This window comes from Elgaria multicarinata, chromosome 2, assembly GCF_023053635.1.
Source record: "Elgaria multicarinata webbii isolate HBS135686 ecotype San Diego chromosome 2, rElgMul1.1.pri, whole genome shotgun sequence".
Classification (NCBI taxonomy): Eukaryota; Metazoa; Chordata; class Lepidosauria; order Squamata; family Anguidae; genus Elgaria; species Elgaria multicarinata.
The window spans coordinates 155,873,418-155,896,396 of NC_086172.1; the positions used below are offsets into that span (position 1 = coordinate 155,873,418).

General features: G+C 41.7%; 1 protein-coding gene across 4 annotated transcripts in view; it reads right to left on the bottom strand.

The window, feature by feature from the left end:
* The window catches only part of FOXN3 (forkhead box N3), a 197,540-nt gene that overhangs the window by 139,768 nt on the left and 34,793 nt on the right, over nt 1–22,979 (bottom strand). The window lies entirely within an intron of this gene.

Here is a 22,979-nt window from a genome sequence, read left to right on the forward strand (position 1 = left end):
TTTGTTCTCTAGTTCAACTGGTATTCCAAGCAACCAAGACAATGATATTTCAGGATTAGGTCACTGTATGACTGTATCCAATTCACAACGCTGCTGCACAGCATTGTAGAGGGCCTATCCTGATGCTCTGGTTACAGGTTTGACAAAGAAGTGCGTGAAGTTGGAGGAGCCTTTGATCCAGCTGCCACAGGTGACAAAAAAAGCACAGCAATCTCTGGCAAGGAGTGTCAAGCACTTTCCTCTTCCTGGGAGCTGTTGTAACTAGTCAAACTAGTCACAGGAGGACTAGCAGGTTGTACCAACAGCTGGACAATGTAGTCTTCTCACTCCAAGTATATGTAGGGGTTTCCCTAGCACTGTTGCCCATGATGGCATGGGTGTGGTCGAATTTCAGCACCAACGCAGTAGGGATCATTTATGAATCACACCTTCTGTAAGCTCACAAATTTTGATGGACTTCTTCAGATGAGTATTAGTCCACTTCTCCACTTCCCCCTACATGGCTAGTTATTCTAAAAAATTGGTAAGTGTGCTGGGGTCCAATTTAAAATGGATCAAGAGAATTCTTAAGTATAAAAATAATAATATAAAAGAGACCAAGTACATAAAGCACATCTACTCACCAAGGCAAGACAAATGGGCAGTATCCAACTGTGTCATTCTGCTGCTACAAATGATCTTGCACTAGCAGAATCTATGTGCAAGAGGAGAATCCAGCTAAAGTTACGTTTGTGCAAGTGCTGTAGCACAACCATTTATGCAACTGCTTACACAACCAGTTGCGCAAATGTAATGCACAAATGCATACACAATGGAACAATTAAGCAGAGTTCCACTACTAGTATTGAGCTTACAAAATAATGCTGTTGGATACTGCCCTAAGCCTGCAAGACACAATTGCTCGGTGGTGCATAATGGCCAATGAATGGTTTGGCAGTGAAGAATGGGCTTTTGGCTCCTGCATTACCTCTTCCTCTTGCATACACCAATTTGATAAAAAAAAAAACCTGTGCTGAACGAGAATGGAAACCACAGTTTGGAGGCAAACTACTGGAATCCCATTTCAACCCATTGTTTCAAATACTGTTTTGGAGGCAAACTACGGTTTTCTCAAATCCAAATGGAGTTTCTCTGGGAAGGTAATTTCAAATATGAAATACCACAATCAAAAGAGCCCCCCCCCCCCTCTATTGCTTTCCTGACTTCCAATAAATGGGAGACTTGGAGGAAGGCCTCAGATGATGACCATATGGTTTGGGCAAGACCACGTAAGAGGTGATGCTCCTTCAGATATTCCAGTCCCAAGACATTTAGGGCTGTTCAGGTAACTATTTGTTGCATTTCTATACTGCCCAATAGCCGAAGCTCTCTGGGCGGTTCACTACCAGCACTCTGAATTGCCATTGGAAACAGATGCGAACCAGTCAAAGAACAAGTACTGATCAGATACATTCCATAAAACAAGCCCTAGTTATTAACGTAGCAGCTGTATTTTGTACTAACCTAAGTTTCTGAGAAGTCCTCAAACGCAATGCCTTGTACAGTCCATTGCAATACTCCAATTTAGAGATGTTATCACTTTGCAGGAGGGGTTGCAGCTGATAGACCAGGTTTAGCTAGCAAAAAGCACTATGTGCCATGGGTACTACATCCAGTGACAAAGCTGGATGTATCAGTATCCCCAAGCTGCAAATTTCATCCTTTGGGGGAATGAACTCCATCTACAACAGGGTGAACAGCATCTCCACAGTCAGAGAAACTAAATTACAACAGAACCTCCACTTTACCTGGATTAATCTTCAGTTATAGATCACCACCACACGGTCCATTACTGAGCAAGCCCAAGCTTTGGTCCAGCATTATTCAGACATTTGGTGTGAGTGGGCACCTCACACCAAATCTCTCAATAACACCACTCAGTGGTTTTACATATATGTCAAAGAGCATATGGGACAAGATAGGACTATAGCACAAGTGCCATGGATCCAAGTAACAGTCCCACAGAACCAGTTTCTGGAATGAACCATCCTGGTAGGAGCACAACCACCATAGTAAAGTAACTCCAGTTCCCAAGCACTGTCACTGTTGGATGAAATGATTATCTGGATCTGTTTCAGTGTGGAAACTGACTGGTCACAATCACCACCCATTCAAGCATTTTGCCCCAAGAAGGGTAGATTAGAGACCAGCTGTTAAAATCCTCAAGGTCCAAGGAAGATATCGTTAGGAGCGTAATAAATGCTATAGAGATGACACTCTCCCTGACCAGAAGGCCTATAGTCTATACTAGATGAGCATAGAGAGAGAGAAATCACTGAATGCATATCTAGAACAGAAAAGTGGTATTTGAAGAAAAGGTAGGACTCCATGAGAACAAAGCCAGAGGTAGGAGGTTTACACTGAAAGGAGGGATAATCAAAATGTCAGCCATTAGTCACTTTTTAAGAATCTGTCAGATCTTGAGGTTTTCATTTGAAATGAGCAATAAGATTTTTAATGCAGAAGAGATCTGAGATTTCAAAGAAGGTTCTCAAGTAAGTTCAATAAGGAGCACCTTGTAAACGGTAAGAATGACCTTTGTTTAAACAGAAGTTAACTACAGTAGAAAATATTTACAGCTTTTGGGTAGGGGAGGGAACTTTAATCACGTTCCAGAGAGTTAGGAGGGGTTTGCTAGTAGGAGACTGCACAGTGGTCACAAAAGGCAATTCACATATTAGAAGAATCTCTAAAAAAAGAAAAGAAAGAAGTTTTCTTGACATCACAGTTGCTTTCAGTTAAGTTGTCAGAGGATTAGGAATAAAGTTCCAGGCTAAAGGATCCTTATCACAGAAGCAGAATGATTATATCTGAATTGTGAAATACTTAAAGATTTCGCTTTTAAATTGATACTGAAACAGTGTGAAGAATGTCTTCTGTGGTTCTCCAAGAAGAAGAAGAAAACCTTTACTTTTCCAAAATCAATGGAATTTAGACCAATCGCTTGGTGATTAATTTCCATCTCCCAAGATTTGGCATGCTACTCCACCAACTCTCCAAAGCCAGAAGTCAATAGTCTCTCTAATCAAAAGCCAGGAGGGGGAAGAAAGCTCTGTGATTACGTTTATCTCCAAGGCAACAAGAAGTGACTATGGAGTGGATTAACAACTCTCTGATCGTCTCAAACTCCTTGAGCACACCTCCTTTCAAGACTTGCTGTCGTCACTTATCCACATGCTGTACTTGATTGACAAAGAAAATGTGCAAGAGTAGATTGTTATTACTGCTCCAAACTCACAAATAGCCCACAGAAATGTTTAGTAGCTTCACAGTCATGCTTGATTACTTGTCTGGTGCCATTTCTTACTCATCTCAGGCAAGTGACTACTTACAAGCTTGTTCATAGGACAAGCTTTTACTGGAGTAGACCGTTGCTCTGTCTAGTTTAGTATGGTCTACTCAGAGTGACAACATATCCCAAAGGTTTCGGGCAGACAGGGACTTTTCCCAGCTCTGTTGTAAGATATGCCTGAGACTGAACCTGGGCTTTCTAGTTTCAAAACATGTGCTCTACCACTGAGCTAAGGGATGTTCTGCATAACTGCTTTGCTTGGTCTCAGAAATTATCTCCAAATTTTTCATGCTAGTAAAACTATCAAAATCCATTTGAAACCTGAAAGGGAATGTGGTATGATGGTTAAGAGTGCACAGACTTCCGCAACCCAGCATCCTCCAGATGTGTTGGAGTACAGCTCCCATCCACTCCAGCCAGCACATCTGGGGTCAATGGGAATTGTAACCCAACAACTCTGAGGGAGGCAGGTTAGGTAAGATGTAGGGAGATCAGATTCAAATTCCCACAGTCAGGAAGCTCCTCAGGTGACCTTGGGTCCGTCACTATTTCTTCCCAGTAACCCTATCTCACAAGGTTATTGGAAAGTTAATTTATTTGATGTCAGGGTAGCCTGTAAACCTCCCTGAAGGAAAAGTGGGACATAAATGTTGCAAAAAAATCTGTTGTGGTCAAAGTTGCACAATTTGTTCAGAGATATCAACATTTTGAGAACAATGTTAAGTATCTATCCATCTAGTTATTCTCCCGAAAGCAAAAGTGATGGAAACTTAAAAGATTTGAAGAATAAATCACATGCTTTATATGTACCTCAGGCTAAATAACATTATCTTTTCTCACGTACAAAACAGAGGAAGATAAATGTATTCGTTTACCGAGCCTGAAACTTTGTGCAAATTAAGGCACATATGTAAGACATATGATATTGTACATATAGGACTGCTGACAGGTTCCAGAATTATGAACTTGCATGAAGACACTGAGCCACAAATTTCAGTATAACGTGGGTTTATCCAAGTATGTTTTGAAAAAGGAAAAAAATCCATGGAAGTACTTGGCGTTATTCTAACTACTGGACCCTTAGCAACAGAGCCTTGTTGGGAACAAGAAGAGGGAAAGGGGGCAAGATTCCATCCTCCCCCACAAACAGGGCATTGGCATTGTATGTGCTGCCTGTGGTCCAGCCTTCGGTACAGAACAGTTTGGTTTTTCTTTAACCTGGCACAGAATTATTTTGCACACACTGAGCGCGTCACGCCAGCAACGTAAGCCAGGCATGGAAACATAGGCTGAATACCCCAACAGGAAAATTAACTCTCTTAATTTTCAAGAAAACACGCAGTATTAATAGGGAGCCTAGAGCAAGGTTGTGTGTGTACTGTGATTTCAGGAGTGCCCAATATGGCATTAGTAAACGTGTTCAGCATCAGAGTGAACACATACTTAGGACCTGCATTAGGATCTACTTCCTAAGAATGGTTCCAGAGAGAGCTTTGGGTGTCCCTTGCAAACTTCAGTCGTGCCCACCCCAAATGTATGCAAACTGATCAGCCCCAAGAAATATGTCATATACCATTTCCTTGGGCTCTTTTCACAAGGTTGCCAAGTGCGCCTTTTAGTTTAGTTCGTCACTCTTTCCCCCTTTGCTTCTTGAAATTTGGAGCTGGCAACTTTAACAGCTTGGCACCTTATCTAAATTTCTCTCGCCAGTTTGCATATGCTTGGAGAAATAATATTTCAAATGTGAAATACCCAGATGGTGCTTTTTAAAAAGGGGAAAAAACTGTTTTGCTAAAATAATGTATCTCTCTTCCACTGTGGCTTGCTTAAGCTCTGGTGATAGTGCAAACTGGGCCAATTAGAAACCTTTAAAAGTTTAAAACAATAAAAACAAGAGTAAAAACCAGCAGCAGGTAAAGATCTAAACACATAACTATTTAAAATAAAAACTTAAAAGTCTAAAAGGAACAACATTTAACCCCAAACAGTGCAAAGTGTGCACATTTCTTTCATCCAAATTTAAAGCGAGTGTGTGAAGGATGTGGGGAGACACAGTGTAACTGTACTAAGCAAACCTAAGCGTACTTGAAAGGGTATGAAACAAAGTCTACACTAATCTGCAAAGGGTTTAGTAGTGCTTATAGCTGTTTAAATCAGTACCTAATGCATAAATATAAAATTTAAAAGCCAGAATTCTTTATCAGGAGATCAACTACCTTAGTTCATTGCATGCTCCATTCCCCATCTCCAGTGCCCCATGTCACAATTCCTACAAGGAGCATTTTTTGTTTATGCAAACTTCTGATTATCTGCATGTTGTAGATATTGTCTCAGAAGCCATTCTGATAAGTGAAGGCATACTGTGCCTTCCAACTGACATTTTGGAAACTCAGCATCCAACATTTTCATGTCGGGTGCTTGCAGAACCGAAATACACATTTAATCATCAAAATAGAGGAGCCAGATGGATTATTCAAGAGATGCTAACCACTTTGGTCTCCCATTGACTTCAGGCATTCAGCTGTGAAAATTTTGGCCACGCATCTGGTGATGGGAACACATCAAATGGTTGCCATGAGAACATAAATCCACCAGCAGAACTTGCTCACCCTTCTGAGTTTTTAAAAGAGTGGCAGTTTGTGTCTTCTTATTGTTCTAACCATATTGATTCAATCACAGCTGCCATAAGCTAACCTTATTGGCACAGCAACTAGAGAGAGAGGGGGGGGGGGAGAGAGAGAGAGAGAGAGAGAGAGAGAGAGAGAGAGAGAGAGAGAGAGAGAGAGAGAGAGATTGGGCTTGAGAGCCATTAATATGCCAAAAATCAGCACTGGATTATGCCTATATGCATTATTTCAGCATTCGCTTTCCCATCTAGTGTTGCTCAGCTAAATTATGGGTGGACTTTCCCATCGAAGTTGAGGTTTTTAACATTTGTGAAGGCTTTTCCAACAATAAATGTAATGATAAATGCAACAGTAGGACTGTTTCACTGCTACCTTTATAAAAATGTCATTCCTATATCAAATTAGACTTTCTGGGCAATGCAGCTCGGGAGGAAATTGCAGCTCTTGAAATCTTAAAGAAACGTTGCCTTGAGCTTTTCAGCGCACCTGAGGCATGCAATAATCTCTCAGAAATGCACTTTGGGGAAGGAACGCTGGCTTAAATAATGCATCTGCTTTTCACTAAAGGAAAGGATGCGAAAAAATATATATTAATGGGTTTAACAACAGCGTGGAGTTAGGCTTCTTCCACTAGCATGTGCTATAACTTGTGGAAACTCTGGCACTCCTGGAAAGAAGCAATTCCGTAGAGCGGGAATTCAACAAATCAAGCTTACTGTGGCTATTTATGTCTTGTTGAATCAGCAATGCAGTAGCCCAGGGGTTGCCAAGGGCAGGGAGGCTTTGCCACACACAAAAGGAAACTTGTAGAGTGATGGCCACTCCCCTGAAATGCTGGCTCTCTCCTACTGATTCTCAAAGAAACAGAGAAAGAAAGCAAAACACACTTTCCTACAACCCAGCCATCAGTTCCTCACTCAAGCTCCATCAGTTGAGAAAGTTCCTCTTCCAGGAACTTCTTTAAAAGCTTGATAATTATGAATTCCCAATCACCAATATGCAAAACACAAAACCCGACTTCCAGCTTCTTGAAATCCAATATCCAGCTGTTGCCAGTGAGCACTAGAGAGTTGCACTGATGCTTCCCTTAACTTCTAACTTTGAGTTTTAAAAATTCAAAATTCCATTTTTTGGCAACATAAAGGGTTGACTGAGAAACCTACAATAGCAGTGTGAAGAGAGATCTCAAAGTCTGGCACTGCAATCTTGAAGACAGTCGGATGGCAGTCTACAAAAAATGTAATCCAAAATAGTCCCATAGTTTGGATTGCTCTGTTGCTTGAAGGCTACAAGCTGCAATCGCAAGGAAGGTTTTTAATTGGAAGTAAGGCACACCAAAATCAATTGGACCCATTTCTTAAGCAATTGTGTTTAGACTGCAAGCTTACAAATGCTGACTCCGCCACAGCTGCTAAAGCATTTTTATCTTTTTAAAAATGGAGTTCGTTTGAATTCAACCAAGTAGGTCTCTGAGAATGTACTACTGCGGAACAAATACAACTGCTGAGGAATTCTTAAAAGAAAAACAAACGTAATGCCAACCATTTCTGCAACACCACTTCAAAGCCAATGCAATCGCACATAAAAATATGAACAACTGTTCATGTGGCCAGTAGATTTTGGACAGTCCTTGCAAGCATTCTTAACAGAGGAATGGGATTGTCTGCATGCTTTGTCATACAATTATGATAGTGGTTTTTTTAGAAAACATTACATAACATTCAGGAAATGTTTATGAAAACCCTAGAAGCTTTTTGCTAGTAGATGTGGTGCTCATGCTTCTGAGTAGAAATGCCTCTGAGCAGAAATATTATTTCAAAGTGCTGCTGAGTGTTTCAGTCCTGCTTACTTCTGAGTAGACATGCAGAAGCTTACCCTGCTTATTTCTGAGTAGATGTGCTGCTCATGCTTGCTTCTCACTTATAAACTGGTAACAATAGAATTTGGAGTGGGTGTGATGTTTGAGCCTCACTCACTTTTGCCTGTAGTCCCATCCACCATTGGAATGTGTCCCCAAGAACTTATTAAAATTAAATTCAGCCCTTGGGCTAAAAAAGATTCATCAGTCCTCATGTAGGCCACTGATGCTATGTATCACCACTTTTTAACTGTGAGCTTGTAAAGTCTATGCAAGGTTGCTCCTGAGGATTATGAAAAATAACAGCTGTTACATTATGTCTAATTGTATTTTCCACCAGTATCCCTACATTTGCACTCCTTCCTGGCAATCACTTTGGGATAAAATTCAAGCCACTTTCCCCCCCCGAAATGGGTTACCTTGACCACCCTACTAAATCAGTTCAATGAAGGTCCATATAAGAAATGTTTTCAATGGCTGCCCTACAATGCTGGAATTTCCATCTATTTGGCACTTGCCAAATTCAGCACTAAGTATGTTCTGGATTTATTTTATTTTTTTAACTATCTGTGGTTTTAGTTAAAAAGAAGGTACACTGGTGGTTTTGGATTGTAAAGTTTCTGAGATCTGTCCCTTTCTATGGCAGGATGCACAACCTCTCTGGGTCAAGGATCGCATGCAATGCTAACTCAGGGGTGGGGAGCTGCACACATACATATATACACACATGCATGCATGCACACATATATACCCCAGCTAACCTCAAGACCTCTCACTCTTTCCCTTCTGCAAACAGTAGTGGGAACAGAGCGATGTTATCAGGATTGTTGGAGGAAGGAGTAGAGAGACTTCTTTGTACCCCTCTCCAAAGATCCTCATACAGATTGCTCCTTCAGGCAATGAAAGCAATCTGTATGAGGATCTCTGGAGGAGAGAATTAGGTGTTATCAGGATAGTTAGAGCACCCTTGGGGGATGCATATGGTTGCAAGTTGTGTGCTCCTGCTATTATTTTTGACAGTTTCCCCTTTATTTTTTATTTTATTTTTACACACTATACTTTGACTTGTAACAGTTAGGGCTAGAAACCTAAGTATGTACATTGCAGCAAGTTCACAGGAGCACACAATCAGACGCTGACCCAGTTAGGGCTAGAAACCTAAGTTCACAGGAACACACAATCAGACGCTGACCCAGGAAGCTAAGAACCAGGTCTAAGCCAATCAAGGCAACCCTGGAGCTTATCAGACTGAATTACACTGTGCCCAAGTTGGGACTTCTGCCTTGCAAATCCAGCAGAGCATTTCAAGGGTTTCTATGGGTAAAGGATCCTGACATCGGTAGGAGAAACAGGATCCCCATTTTCATTACGACACTTCCAGCGTTACCTTATCCAAGTCCCATTGTTTTCTTCAGAATTCCAGCTATTTCATCATAAATCAATAGTAGATAATGGTGGCTTACCTTCAGAAAAAAGAGGCTGAGTGGCAGGCACTAACAAATATGAATATTACTATTATTAATAATATAATAAGTGTAATAACACTTATATTCTTTTAATGACCCAAACCAGGGTTTTCTGGACAAGAGAGTATATCTCACTATCGCCAGATTGTATAATTACAGCACAAGGTGGTCATATAGAACTAACACAACAGAGACAGATGCATCATCGAAATACACCACATCTCTTATCGGAAGAGGGTTAGCAGTAGAGCACATGGTTTGCATGCAAAAGGTCCCAGGTTCAATCCTCAGTATATTCAGGTAGAACTAAGAAAGACCTTATCAGAAAATCTGGAGAGCAACCGCTGGTCAGTGTAGGCAGTGTTGAGCTAGATGGACAAATAGCCGGACTCCATATAAAACAGGTCCTGGAGTTTCTAATTTCCTCAAAGCAGGTTTCTCATTTTTGCATTACTATATATTTTACCATTCCCTTTCTTAGCAAACAAACAAACATACCCTATTTTTCTCTTCCAAAACCTGATGTCTAGAAAATATTTGAAACAACTCCTGCATTGCAATCCTTTTACATTCCCAAGTAAGTGTGGATAGAACTGGAGACTTAGTACAATGGCTGCTAACAAGAAAATAATCAGGCACAAAAAATAGCAAATGGTAGAAGAGGATTCACTATTACATGTGCTTGTGCTATTCAAGACATAGCTCTATATAGATCACACAATTTAAAAATCCTACATTCGGTTTATTACGTGGCCTCCTCTTTCACTCATGACATTGATACAAATGTTAGTAGACCTTGCAGGACATTACACTTTGCAAATCATTATTGAAAAGATATAAAATATACTAATTTTATTTATCACACACACTGTTCTTTCTGAATGGAGCTCAAAACAACCCTGGGAAGTAGATTAGGCCAACGTCATGAGAAGTGGGGCTAAGTGATGGGTTGTGCCCAGATCTCTGTGGCCAAAGCCCAAGACTCCATCAACTATACAACACTGTCTCTCAATTTTGTATATAGCTGTGCAGTATATATTAAAAAGAAAAATAAGATCCCTGTGATAAAGGGCGGGATATAAATGTTACAATAAATAACATTTTAATAAATAAGCTAATAAAGACCCCAAGCCAATTCAGCTATTAATTCATCAGGTAGCTTTAAACGAGCCACTATTCAATCAGCATGCACACTTATACAATCTAATCCAATCCAGGATATGGAAATAATAATACTTACCTACCTAAAGGGTTGTTGTAAAGATTATTAGCAATACATGTAGGCAAGAGCACTTAGCACTGTTAACGTGAAACACTGCGCTATGCACAATGCTGTATTTCCTCTCTCTCTCTCTCTCTCTCTCTCTCTCACACACACACACACACACACACACACACACACACACACGGTGAGATTCTAAAAATGACTGCAACTTTAAAAACACCCCCCCCAAAAAAGCACTAAATTAGTGTTTTGTACAGATCTAACATTTCTTAATGTCTTTATAACAGTAAAATTCTCTGCCACATGATGTAGCCCAATTTAAAAAATAATAAAATCAAAATCTGGTTTTTAAAGAAATAAAATGCACCACTTTCTTCTTCCAAAACCAGCTTTTGCAAACTGAAGACAAGAAATTAGGCATGTGTTTGGCAAACAGAATCTTCAGACATATACTGGGAGCCCAAGTATATATTGACATATACTGGGACCCAATGTTGCTGGGCCTGTTAAACAGGTTTAAGTCTGGTCAGAGCCCAGATGCAAGACCAACTGGGAACCCCCATGTATGCTGCCTTGAAAGAAAGGCTGATATAAAATTTACTAAATTAAATAAATAAATAAATAAAACACGTTTTTGTCCTGTACAAATTGCAACTGGACTCACCAGAGCCATCATTTTAATTCCTCCACAATGCAATGCAGCACTTCACTGTGAGGGTCTGAAAATGATGGCACCGGCAAGTCCAGCTGGATCTCCTGTTGGTGCCCACACTGGACTGCTTAACTCTGCTGCTCCTGGGCCACTTGGTGAGCCTGTCTAAGAACCTAAGAAGAGCTGTGACGCCCATCTGGTCCAGTATTCCGTACACACAGTGGCCAACCAGCTGCCCACAGGTAACCCACCAGCAGGACACAAGTGCAACATCACTCCCCCCCCCCGCCTATGTTCCCCAGCAACTTGTGTATGTAGGCATACTGTCTGTGATACTAGAGGTAGCATATAGTCATCAGGACCAGTAGTCATTGATAGCCTTCTCCTCCAGGAATTGATCTAACCCCATTTTAAAGACATGTCTTGTGGCAGCATGCTGGCATGGAGTACTTAAGGAACTTTGCCCGGGGGGGGGGGGGGGCTCAAACTCAGAGCTAGCCCTTGGGGGGGGGGAATTAAAGGCAAAATTGGTTCTGGAGCATGTCAAACACAACATTTTAAAATGCAGTTATGCCAGTGGTATGCAAGATCCTGCACTGCAACTCCTTCCCATGTTGTTGGGTAAACAAGAAAAGGCCCAGGCCACGCGCAAGCAGCCCACACCAGCATCAGCCCTCCAGAAAGTTCCTTCCATGTGGTCCAGGGTTTCTCAAGTGACCCAAGCATGAGGTAGCAGCTACACTGCAGCAGCCTCTCTCATATTGTGTCATGTCAGATGGGGGCCTTTGACCAGAACCCCAACACGAAGGCCAATTTACACATCATGACCTTCTTGCACTGATTCAGTGCAAATGAACATTTTGTTTGAGGAGAGATACCAACTGGCTCTTAAATGAGTCCCTTGCTAATAGACTGGATTTGCCCAGATTATACAACTATTTTTCCTTTTAAATTCCCCAACATTGCTGCAATTTTAATGTATTTATTTCTTCCATCTTATATTAAAAACATTAAACATTAACATTTTCTAATTTTATTATAACACTATGCAGAATTATCACGCACAGTTTGAAATAGAACCTGCAACACAACGCTTTTAAATTCTCCCTTTGCCAAGAAAGTGGGATGAGGGTGTGCATGCCACATCACTGGTGGCAGCAGAAAGAGAGCAAGAAGGTAGGGGTTTTTTTCTGAATGGATTTTTAGGAGAGAAAAAACTGGGTGGTATCCAATGCAATACTTGCACAAAGGGAATTCCCCACACCACTACCCCCACACCACCCCGGACCCCTGAGTGCTCCAAAAAGCTTCTCATAAGGATTAAGGGACCATCAGGAAAGGCCTGGGATATGGAGCGGAGGCTGCAATGTGTGTGTGTGTGGGGGGGGGTGGATTTCTTCTTGCATGAGTCCTTGTGCAAGCAGCAAGTTGGCCCTAAGCACACAAAGAAGTGTTGTCTAGATGGGCTACTTAATGGCCTTCTGTGTTTACTGAGGTATATTTGGTGCAAACTCCCATCAGCAACATCCAGCAAATTTTCACAACGTGCAGTGGGAAAACATTAGGCAGAAGCAAAATGTCACATGGCCCACATCAAGAGGCCAAGCCCTGTCAACACAGAGATTTCTCACTCTATGACATGCCAACACCAAGTTAAAGCCTCTGTCCAATCCTGTAGGAGTATATCACAGCCCACATGTTTGCAGTAGGGTCGTCTCTGTTTTGGAGCGAGTCTGTGGGAAACAGTTGTCCATTTGATCGAGCTTCTTTGTCCCTGTACGGCTCCTAATCCCATATTAATTAGGCTCTTCCCCCATAATTAGGCATTCTTCCTCCATATAAGTTCATGCTTCTTTCAAATCCCCCTAGACTTTATCACGTACAGGATAATGTTGAGTGGTAGCAAGAAGAAAGCAGGAAAGAAGCTGATCTAAGCCTGCTGCACTTCTCTTTCCTCGATGCAGTCTACTTAGGACTGACAGAAGTTTCAAAAAATTGGATATTGGAACCTGGCAAGTAAAATGCTTAGAAACGAGGAATATCCAAATGACTATGACCTAGTTCACACGCTATTTTGAGGCCTACACCTGGAACACTAGCATGGACATACTTGCATGTTTTTATTCCCCACAGACTTCAACACAGGATGAAAGCTTCTAGCATATTTCAAAACTGAAGCCAAGTTCCATATTGACTTACATGGCCAGCTCTATTACAGCCAGCCAGTGTGGCATTGTTATTAGTGTATTCAGCCAGACCTGGGGAGATCCAGGTTCAAATCCCCAGTCAAACAGGAAGCTGACTGGGTGACCTTTGCCAGTCACTGTCTCTATGCCTAACCTCTCTCACAGGATTGTTGTGAAGATAAAAAAGGGTGTGTGTGCTTTGATCTCTTGGAGGAATGGTAGGATATAAATGTAATACATGGCTGAAAAATCACTTTGGGGTTTCCTATGTGCAATGGGCTCACTTGATAAAGCCTAAAAATTAAGAACTCAGCTATAGCTTGAAGGAAGACACACTGCTGAAGCACAGGTAGCTTGAGGCAAAATTCCTGTGGCAGCCAGGAGCAAGGTTTCTGAATAGGAAGGCAACAGCAGGCCTGGTTTTTTGAAAAGTGACTTTTAGCTCCTAGCTTTAGACCTTTGATTGAAAGCCAGCACCTAGGGCTTCTGTCCTGGGTGAACAAAGGGAACAATAATGAGCAGCAATGTCATGCCTCTCTGCGCCCTAGCATAAGGGGGGCTGCGACCAAAGTCCCTAGAGCCAAATGAAGCCCCTAGAAGAGTGCAACGTTCCCCACCCAACTCCAAAGGGAAAAGATGCATTAAGAGAGTTTGGTGGCTAGGCCATGGGGAAGTGCCGGCAAGGCATATTAGGGAGAGCAGATTATGAATCCCCTCCTCAAAGCGACTGTCCTCTAAAAAAAAAATCAATTTCCTGTCAGGCTATAGTAGAACAGCAACTACAGGGTTAAAATATTTCTAATAGAGCCCGGTGGAGAAGGATTTCACAGTTATACACCTATGCAGACACACTGCGATGCCAGATACTTTCACAGACTGACTGTTCCTCCCTACATGCCAGCCTTCCCCAACTTGGGCCAAATCTACACCAACCGGGATATAGCACTATGAAAGTGGTATGAAAGTGGTATACACTACTGCTTTATAGTGGTATTGAAGTGCACTGACAACTGTTGGGGCCCATGACACATGCCATATACCGCTTTCATACCACCTTTGTAGTGTTACACCCTGCTTGGTGTATTATTGATTGATTGATTGCATTTCCAAACCGCCCAATAGCCGATGCTCTCTGAGCAGTTCACAAATGATGTGCCATGGGCCCCAACAGTTGTCAGTGCACTTCAATGCCACTATAAAGCAGTAGTGTAGATCCTGTAGTGCAGATCCTGCCTTGGTGCCCTCCAGATGTGTTGGACAACTCCCATCATTCCCAGCCAGCATTGAATCCATTTATGCTGACCATTTGTTAATTTCCATTAAGCAGAAAAGAATGTATACATCAGTGAATATTAAAGACTGTTCCGGCACAAAATTGATCTCTGTAATGATCTCTTCCCCAAAAGAAGCAACTACTGGACATTGCCAAAACTTTTATTTAAAAGAAGCATTGGTTGTATTGCACCACCAGCAATTAGCCAAATTAGACAATCCCTTATAAAAGAGATGTGAGACAGAAGTTTTTGCTGAAGACACAGCCTAAGATCCAGAAATGACAGGTAGACACCAAAGTGACAATCCACTGGTTAAGCCTTTTGTGGTGATGCCCCACAGCAGTTTCTCAAAATCCCAAATGTGCCCATGGGTCCAAAATGGTTAGACAAGAGGGCTAGAGATACAACTGTAGCCGCCTTCCTCCTCTAGATACCGTAAACCACATAAACACAGACATCCCTGAACATGCCTGTATTTAAAGAAAGTGAAGAGCTCAGTCCACTAGATTTCTAATGACAAAACTACGTCTGCCCATTCTATATCTAACTCCCACCTCAAGAGCTGAAGCCACGTGGTTCATAACAGCACCTCCTCTAACAGAAAAGGCAACTCAGATAGAAATCATGCTCCATAGAAGTGGTTTATCCAGCATGCATTTTAAATCCTTACAACTTACATCACAGGCAGAGGCAGATTACACATGAGACTTAAGAACTCATTCTTCTAGAACTTTACTTGCTCTTTCAGTAAACCATCTTAATATTTATCAAGAATGAGGCCAGAGGTGATCAAGACAAGATCACATCCAGGATAATGAGCAGAGGTAGAATCATGATGTATTCTCCATATGCCCAGCCACAACCAAAGAATACACACTGTTGCATGCACAGTACGGGAAAAGGTACAGATTAAGGTCAACATGCTAGAACCAAGAGAGTAGCAACTCTACACAAAAATCAACATGTCATGTGGCATAGCCTCTATGGGGGGTATTTAAAGAGGCACCAATTCGCATGTCTAAACTAGAATTGGCATACATACATATGCACACTGATATCCAAACTCTGGGTTCACATACACATGCCTCTCACTTACCATCTCCAGCTCCCTCACTAACCTTAGTTTAAGAGAGAACTAAAGAAGAATGGAAGTGAGATAAAAGAGCTGATGAAGAAAAATTAAATCAAGAACTTTAAAATAGGAAGCAATGCATGCAATGCCACAGCCGCAATGGTTAAACTAATTGCTCTCAAGTAGCAGCGTGTTTAGTTAAGGGGGAAAGATGACATGGGCTGAATGTACTGCAATTCATTAAAAGCTGCAGAAAATAAGTAGCCATTAGTCAGTATGTGAAAAGGCATTTAATGCCATACTTCTCTGCTTTCAATTAGGTGGGAAAGATTCCTGCAAGAATAACAAAACTCTAGGAACAATGTGACTCAATAAGCTTTTACTAAGACCTGGTAGGCTGTGCAGAATTATATTCACAAATTGGTATTTTGCTCCTCCACAGGTAACAACTCAAAATTACTAACATGCTAGTTCTGTTTTACTAGCTGTCAATTAGGGTGACCATATAGAAAGGAGGACAGGGCTCCTGTATCTTTTAACAGTTGTATAGAAAAGGGAATTTCAGCAGGTGTCATTTGTATGCATGCAGCCCCTGGTGGAATTCCCTCATCATCACAACAGTTAAAGCTGCAGGAGCCTTGCCCTCTTTTGTATCTGGTCACTCTAGTATAGCTCCTGCAGCTTTAACTGTTGTGATGAAGAGGGAATTTCATTTGCATACAATGACACCTGTTGAAAATTCCTTTTCTATACAACTGTTAAAGATACAGGAGCCCTGTCCTCCTTTCCATATGGTCACCCTACTTTGAATGCAAACCTTTTAAAAGAAACGTAACAAGTAAACAGTTGAACAACAAATCTAGTTATTGAACACACACTTGTATATACACAGAGACAGGGTGGGGGGAGAGAGACTTAGATTTACTGCTTGCATTTTGCTTTGAAAGGTGAATGACCAAGAGACGCAATGAAAAGTTTTAAAGTCAAAAATTGAGAAGAAAACTTTTGTACTAAAGGAATGCTAAGGTTTAAGCAACAAAATATAAGCTATCAAACCACGCAACAGTAAGGGTTTCCCTTACAAAATTAATATCCATTTTCTATTTTACAGACTGTACACATACCAAGTGGATGGATAAATTAGATTCTCACAGGATAAGCTCTTCTTCCCCCCCCCCTTTTTTTTAAAAAAAATTGCATACTTTCCATCCCTGGAAAGAAGGCTGAGTCAAGAAACTTGGATCTTAGTTGCCATAGAAGGAAAAAGAAATCCACTTCATTATTTTTTTTAAAAAATGGACAATATATTTTAAACAGTCACACCTCAACCATTTTCAGTTCAATAAAGCAAGTCTATTTTTAGTGTGCTAGAAGCTGAGAAAGCATGTGAAACCAGCAAAAATGAGTATCAGTGTGTAAAAATATCTGTCAGAGTGGAAGGCCAAGATTAGTCAGAACAACACCACTGAGTTCCTGTTTCTTTTGTTTTAATTACAGAATTTTAAGCTTCCTCCTTATTCAAGGTTTGGTATAAAGAATATTCGCAGATAATACTTGACATCATAAATTGTACATTTTTACTTGAAGTGTAAGGGCACCCCCACCCACAACAAAAACTCACTGACCCCGTTCAGAAGAAATCTTAAACCATGGGTTTAACCACAGTGGTTAAGCCAGAAAGCCAGGCTGTGTTCAGAAGACATCTTAAACCACAGCTTTAACCATGTTGAATAAAGCAAAAAAGCCTTATTCACTGTGGTTAAAACCATAGTTTAAGGTGTCTTCTGAAGACAGCCTAGCTTTCTGGCTTAACCACCATGGTTAAAAAGCCATGGTTTAAGGTGTCTTCTGAACGGGCCCACACTCACACAAACACTACAGCAAGTTACAGAAAGTGGCATGATTTACACAACATGATAGCCCACCATGACTTCATTTGCCTGTGGGAGCTTTAGCATGGATTGTTGTGTCATGCGAACCCAGGCAGCAGGGGGTGTTTAAGGGTTAGACAAATCAAGCCATAGGTTATGATTTGCCTGCCGCCTGAGTTCACACAACACATCACAACAAAAAATCAAGCTATAGGTTATTTGAGGGTTGTCTAAACCCCTGCTGCCTGAGTCCACAAAACACGACAAACTATGGCAAGTCAGGCACCTGTGGGCACCATGCGTAAATGGCCTGCGCAGGCCCCCAGCACAACACAACAGCCCCGAGGGGAAATTAAGCCATGGTGGGCTGTTGTGTCATGCAAAAGTCTTAATTCTCTCATACACCTTAAATGACCCTTCTTAAAATTAAGGCTACAATCTTCGTACAGTTTCTAGGAATGTCTCATTGAACACACAGACGTATTTACAGATAAGTGCACTTTTGGACTGCTGTGAACTCCTTTGGAAGGGTTCTAAAATACTTTCAAATTAAAATGAATTCAGGAACATTACACAACAATAATAGTAGGCTATATATCAAAAGGGTTTTCCACATCTTGAAAGAGTTGGAACAATTCCAAGAGTTCAAACTGCCAAGTTGGTGGTAGTCACCCCTGAAATCACCACTTATGTACTGGCTCCCTGTTAGTTCTCCTGGGAAGGACTAAACACCATCACTTGTGTATTGTGCCCTAGAACTCCTCCCCCAAACTATCATTTCTCCTGAGAAGGGCTAATTTACCACCAATCTAGGACATTTATCTACTCTGCTGTAATCTAACCCAGCCTTACCAAACTTGATGCTCTCTCTTGCATTTGTAGACTTCCAAGCCCCATCAGCCCCAGCCAGCATAGCCAATGGTCAGAAAAGCTGGGAGATGTAGTCCAAAACATCTGGAAGGCACCAGATTGGGAACGGATGCTTTAGTACTTCCTAGGAGACTTTGCAAAACTAATGAACTGAATGCCTGCAAAAAGTCGCAAAATGGTAGGCTTTGTTGTGAGGGAGTGCGAAGATTGGTGAAGATCTGTGAAGGGAAGCCCTTGAGAGATTTAGGAAACTGGCTATTTTTAAAAGCACCCTCTTTATTCCTAGGACACCTCTCCACAAAAAACACATCCTCCCACTCCAAAATCCCTCTCTTCTCTCTTTAAGATACGCTGACCCTAATGCATATTAGATATACTGAATATGAGAGCTACCATCCACATCAACCCCTACTTTAACGAATAAGGTGCATGAAGAGCTTTGAGACTAGAAATGTACTACAGAGAATACTCAGATCCAACTGCTAATTGTCTTAGGACGCAAAAATAAAGGGAAGCACACTCTGGTCCCATCCATCAGCCAGAAGACTAAGGGCTTATGGGTCATGTCTGTCTGTATGCACAAGCTGTATGGAATTTTGTATTATTACAACATGTTGTGAGCCGCCTAGAAAATTCCACTGAAAGATCAGATATAAGTCTTCAAAATAAATACATACATACATAGATATTTAGGGGGATGCACACACCAGCTGTAAAATGAGAAGCAGCCCATTTAGAGCAAAGTTAAGATTAGCCATTGTAGGGTAAGGAGCCGGTTTAATATTTTTAAATATAATTTATTACAATTATACCACTGCAGCCTGTTCTTGTAAACAAGATTTCACTTGATTGCCCCAAATAAGGTTATGCAATTGCCTTCCCATGTTACGGTGACAGAACAAACAGCTTGTTCTTACATGACTAGACCTAATCTCTTTTTCTTCTGTGAAAATTTCTCCAAGTCTCCACCCCCTCCTACTCATTGAAGCAAGCCTACGAACGCAGGCATCCGAGAAAGCTGATTTAGCACTTAGATCTAGGTACCCTTGCTTGCTAGTGTGCCCTACTGAATATTTTGGCACTTATTTCTGAATAAACGTACAAGGGACTGGCATTTACATCGAGCAAAGTCTAAGCAGCAAGCAACAGAAGAGCCTGATAAGCAATCATCGTGCCTGTTACGTAGTTACAGCTACAATGTTTATTGTTGACTGCCAAAGGTATTATCAGCTAAGCCAGACTTCCCTAACCTGGTGTCCTCCAGATGTTTTGCACTACAGTTCCCTGCATCCCTGATCACTGGCCATGCTGACTGGGACTGATGGGCAATGAAACCCAAAACACATGGAAGGCACCAGGTTGGGGAAGGCTGGGCTAAGCAAACCAATAGTTTTGGGCTAGGTGCCGCCCAGCTGTGATCGATTACAACTCCAAGCATCTCCCTCCTAAATGCTGGGAGTTGTACTACAACACATCTGGAGATACCAGGCTGGGGGAACGCTGGTTTTTGGTGAAACTAACACTACAACAACAACTGCAACGTCCTCTTCCTCCTCTAGGGCTCTCTGTACCTTGCAAAATCATGCCACTCAGACAACAATGAACAAAAAGTTGTGTCAGGGTTTTAAATATAGTTTTTTACACCAGCACTGCTAGAAAACCACCCTTATCTTTGAGCGCCCCAAAATTATACAGCAAAGATTTCTAGTTTTTGATCTTTCAGAGCAGAGCATCTAATTTAGGAAGCATCATTCCCCTAAGTAGTGTAGCACAGAAGAGTTTGATGTCAGCAAACAACTTACCAAGGTATTCATTGCTCCTACATCTCCCTCCTAATGCACAGATACTCCTTTATGGATGCAATTGCATCAGGACACTGAGTCAATAAATGCACTGCAGAGAAACAATGTGTGCTCTCCATTTTTTTTCCCCCTGGGTGAATTGGGATTTCTGGTTGTCACTCAAATGTATGAGAGCCCCAGATGGCTGCTGGAAGTCGCACTTGACTGTCCTGCTTCACACATTATAGCGGAAGCCAGAAAAGAACAAGCCGCACGCTTCCTTTGACAACGCATGAACTAGAAAATCCTCTTCAAGTCAAATGGAGAACCTTGGTCTTATTACCACTTCACACATTCAACTGAACACATGTCTAGTGGGGAGTGGGATTGTACCAGCATGTTCAGGCAAAGAGGTGAAAAGCCCTACGCTTCTAGGCCCTGCCCATCTGATTGCAGACCAGTGAATAGGCAGTGCCCATGATCATTTGGGCAAATCCTACATGCATTGACTTTCATACCCTCACCTGAATGCACATACTGGGGGGGGGGGCACTTCTATGAGTGCACAAAACCCTACTCACCCTTGAAAGGGGCCTGTGTGGATAACTTTATTAAAACCTCACCTGAATACATTGTTTTGATAATACACCTGACCAAACTGCACACCCAATTTTTCAAACAATTATACTATGGCTAGCTTTCAACTTATAGTACCAGAAACCTACTCACCCACCCGTCCTACTTTTCAAGCATTTTACAAAAAACAAGAAACCACCAACATGATCAAACTTGTGACCACCAACATGATCAATCATGAGGACTAGAGTTTTTCTTCTTAAATGTAAGCTCAAAATCTATTTGGCAGCCTTCTTCAATTTCGTATCCTTCAAATGTTTGGGGACTACAACTTCCAGAAGTCCCAGGCAGCATAGCAAAATGTGAGAGATACTGGGAGTTGTAATCCAAAACATCTGGTGGGCACTTGGTTGAGGAAATCTACTATACAGGACGCCAGATTCTGTGATCACACTGGTGCAGATTCCTAACACACTTGGTTAGAATTGCCTACACTGAAGAGTCAAACAGGAACAGCTAAGGAGAAGGAGCCTAGAGGTTAGCTTTAAAGCAAAACATACTCCACATCCAATATATGTCCCGCCAAATGCATATGCACCTGAAGAGGAATGCTCCTAGTTGAGTTTCCAAAAATGCATTAAAATGAAGGTTCTTGGTGAAAACCAATTTTAGAATCATAGAATAGTAGAGCAGGACGGGGCCTATAAGGCCATTGAGCCTACTCAATGCAGGAATCTATCTTAAAGCATCCCTGACAGATAGCTGTCCAGCTGCCTCTTGAAGGCCTCTAGGGTGGGAGAGCCCACGACCTCCTTAGGTCATTGGTTCCATTGTTGTATTGCTCTAACAGTCAGGAAGATTTTCCTGATGTTCGGACGGAATCGGGCTTCCTGTAACTTGAGCCCATTATTCCGTGTCCTGCACTCTGGGATGATCAAGAAGAGATCCTGGCCCTTCTCTGTGTGACAACCTTTCAAGTATTTGAAGAGTGCTATCATGTCTCCGCTCAGTCTTCTCTTCTCCAGGTTAAATGGCCTCATTGTTTGTTTGCATAACAGCATACATCCGAATTTTCTGTCAAAGCCAAATAGCAAATATTCATCAGGTTTTGGACTCTCCATACACACACCCTTTATTGTCCTGGCATTCCCTAATATTTAGCAAGTGCTTCCCCCCCCCCCCCCCACTTCCCAGCAGCTCAAATCCTTGAGATACCGCAGAGATGCCATGTAGAGAAAGAAAGCAGACAAGCAAAATGTCATTGTCCACAGCAAAGTTCACAGAAGCCAAGAAAAGAAGTCATTGGAAGGACAGTTAGTAGCGAGGAGGAGACCAGAAATGGCACCATAAATTTATGTCTAGCAGCCTCTGCCTCAAAGGATCAGATGGGAACTCCCATTGGTAAGGCAAGGCCTGGGAACAAATGTCCTCATGATGAACTTCATTCCTGTTTCTTACAAACTCGCACAAACCACATGGTCTGCCGCCAAGTCCTTGCCAACTAAAGGCCCACAAGGGCAAAAAACATCTGCCTGCTCTCCTCCTCCTGAAAACGAATGCAGAAAAAGGTGTTCACAACCCCTCTTGACTATAACAGCTCTTACAGCAGACCTGCAGAATGCATTTGGACCAGCCGAGTCCTTTTCCCTGCAAGCAGAGGATCTGCCACATCAGTAACTCCGTTGCTAGGGCAACTGCTTACTTTCCATATCAACTGCAGACCCGTTGCTACGGAGACGCATATACAAGAAAAATTCCTCTCTATAGCCAAGGACCAGATGGTAGGGAAGCCAGAAGAGTCATGGGCTAAAGGGATTGTGCTAAATGGGACACATACTTGGGCATTGAAATCTATGCACTAGAAAACAGGATGAAATCAGAGCAATTGGATATGTAGGTCTATCAATAAGGAGAGAAAATAAGAAGAGAAGACCTCCCATTCCATGCTTACAATGCTACCATTAAGACTGAGTAATTGTACATAGTAACTGATTGTGCCAACATGAAAATTTGCAATGGTGCTGATGTTGTTCTGTTTCTCCCCCCCGCCCTCCACACCTTTAAATCTAAAAGAACATTTAATACGTATCCAGTTGGTGCAGAATCAAGAAGCGCAATGTACTTCAAAAATACTTTGCAATGAATACGGTCCATATAATTTAAAGATGTTTTCTGGAATAGCTTGGAAAT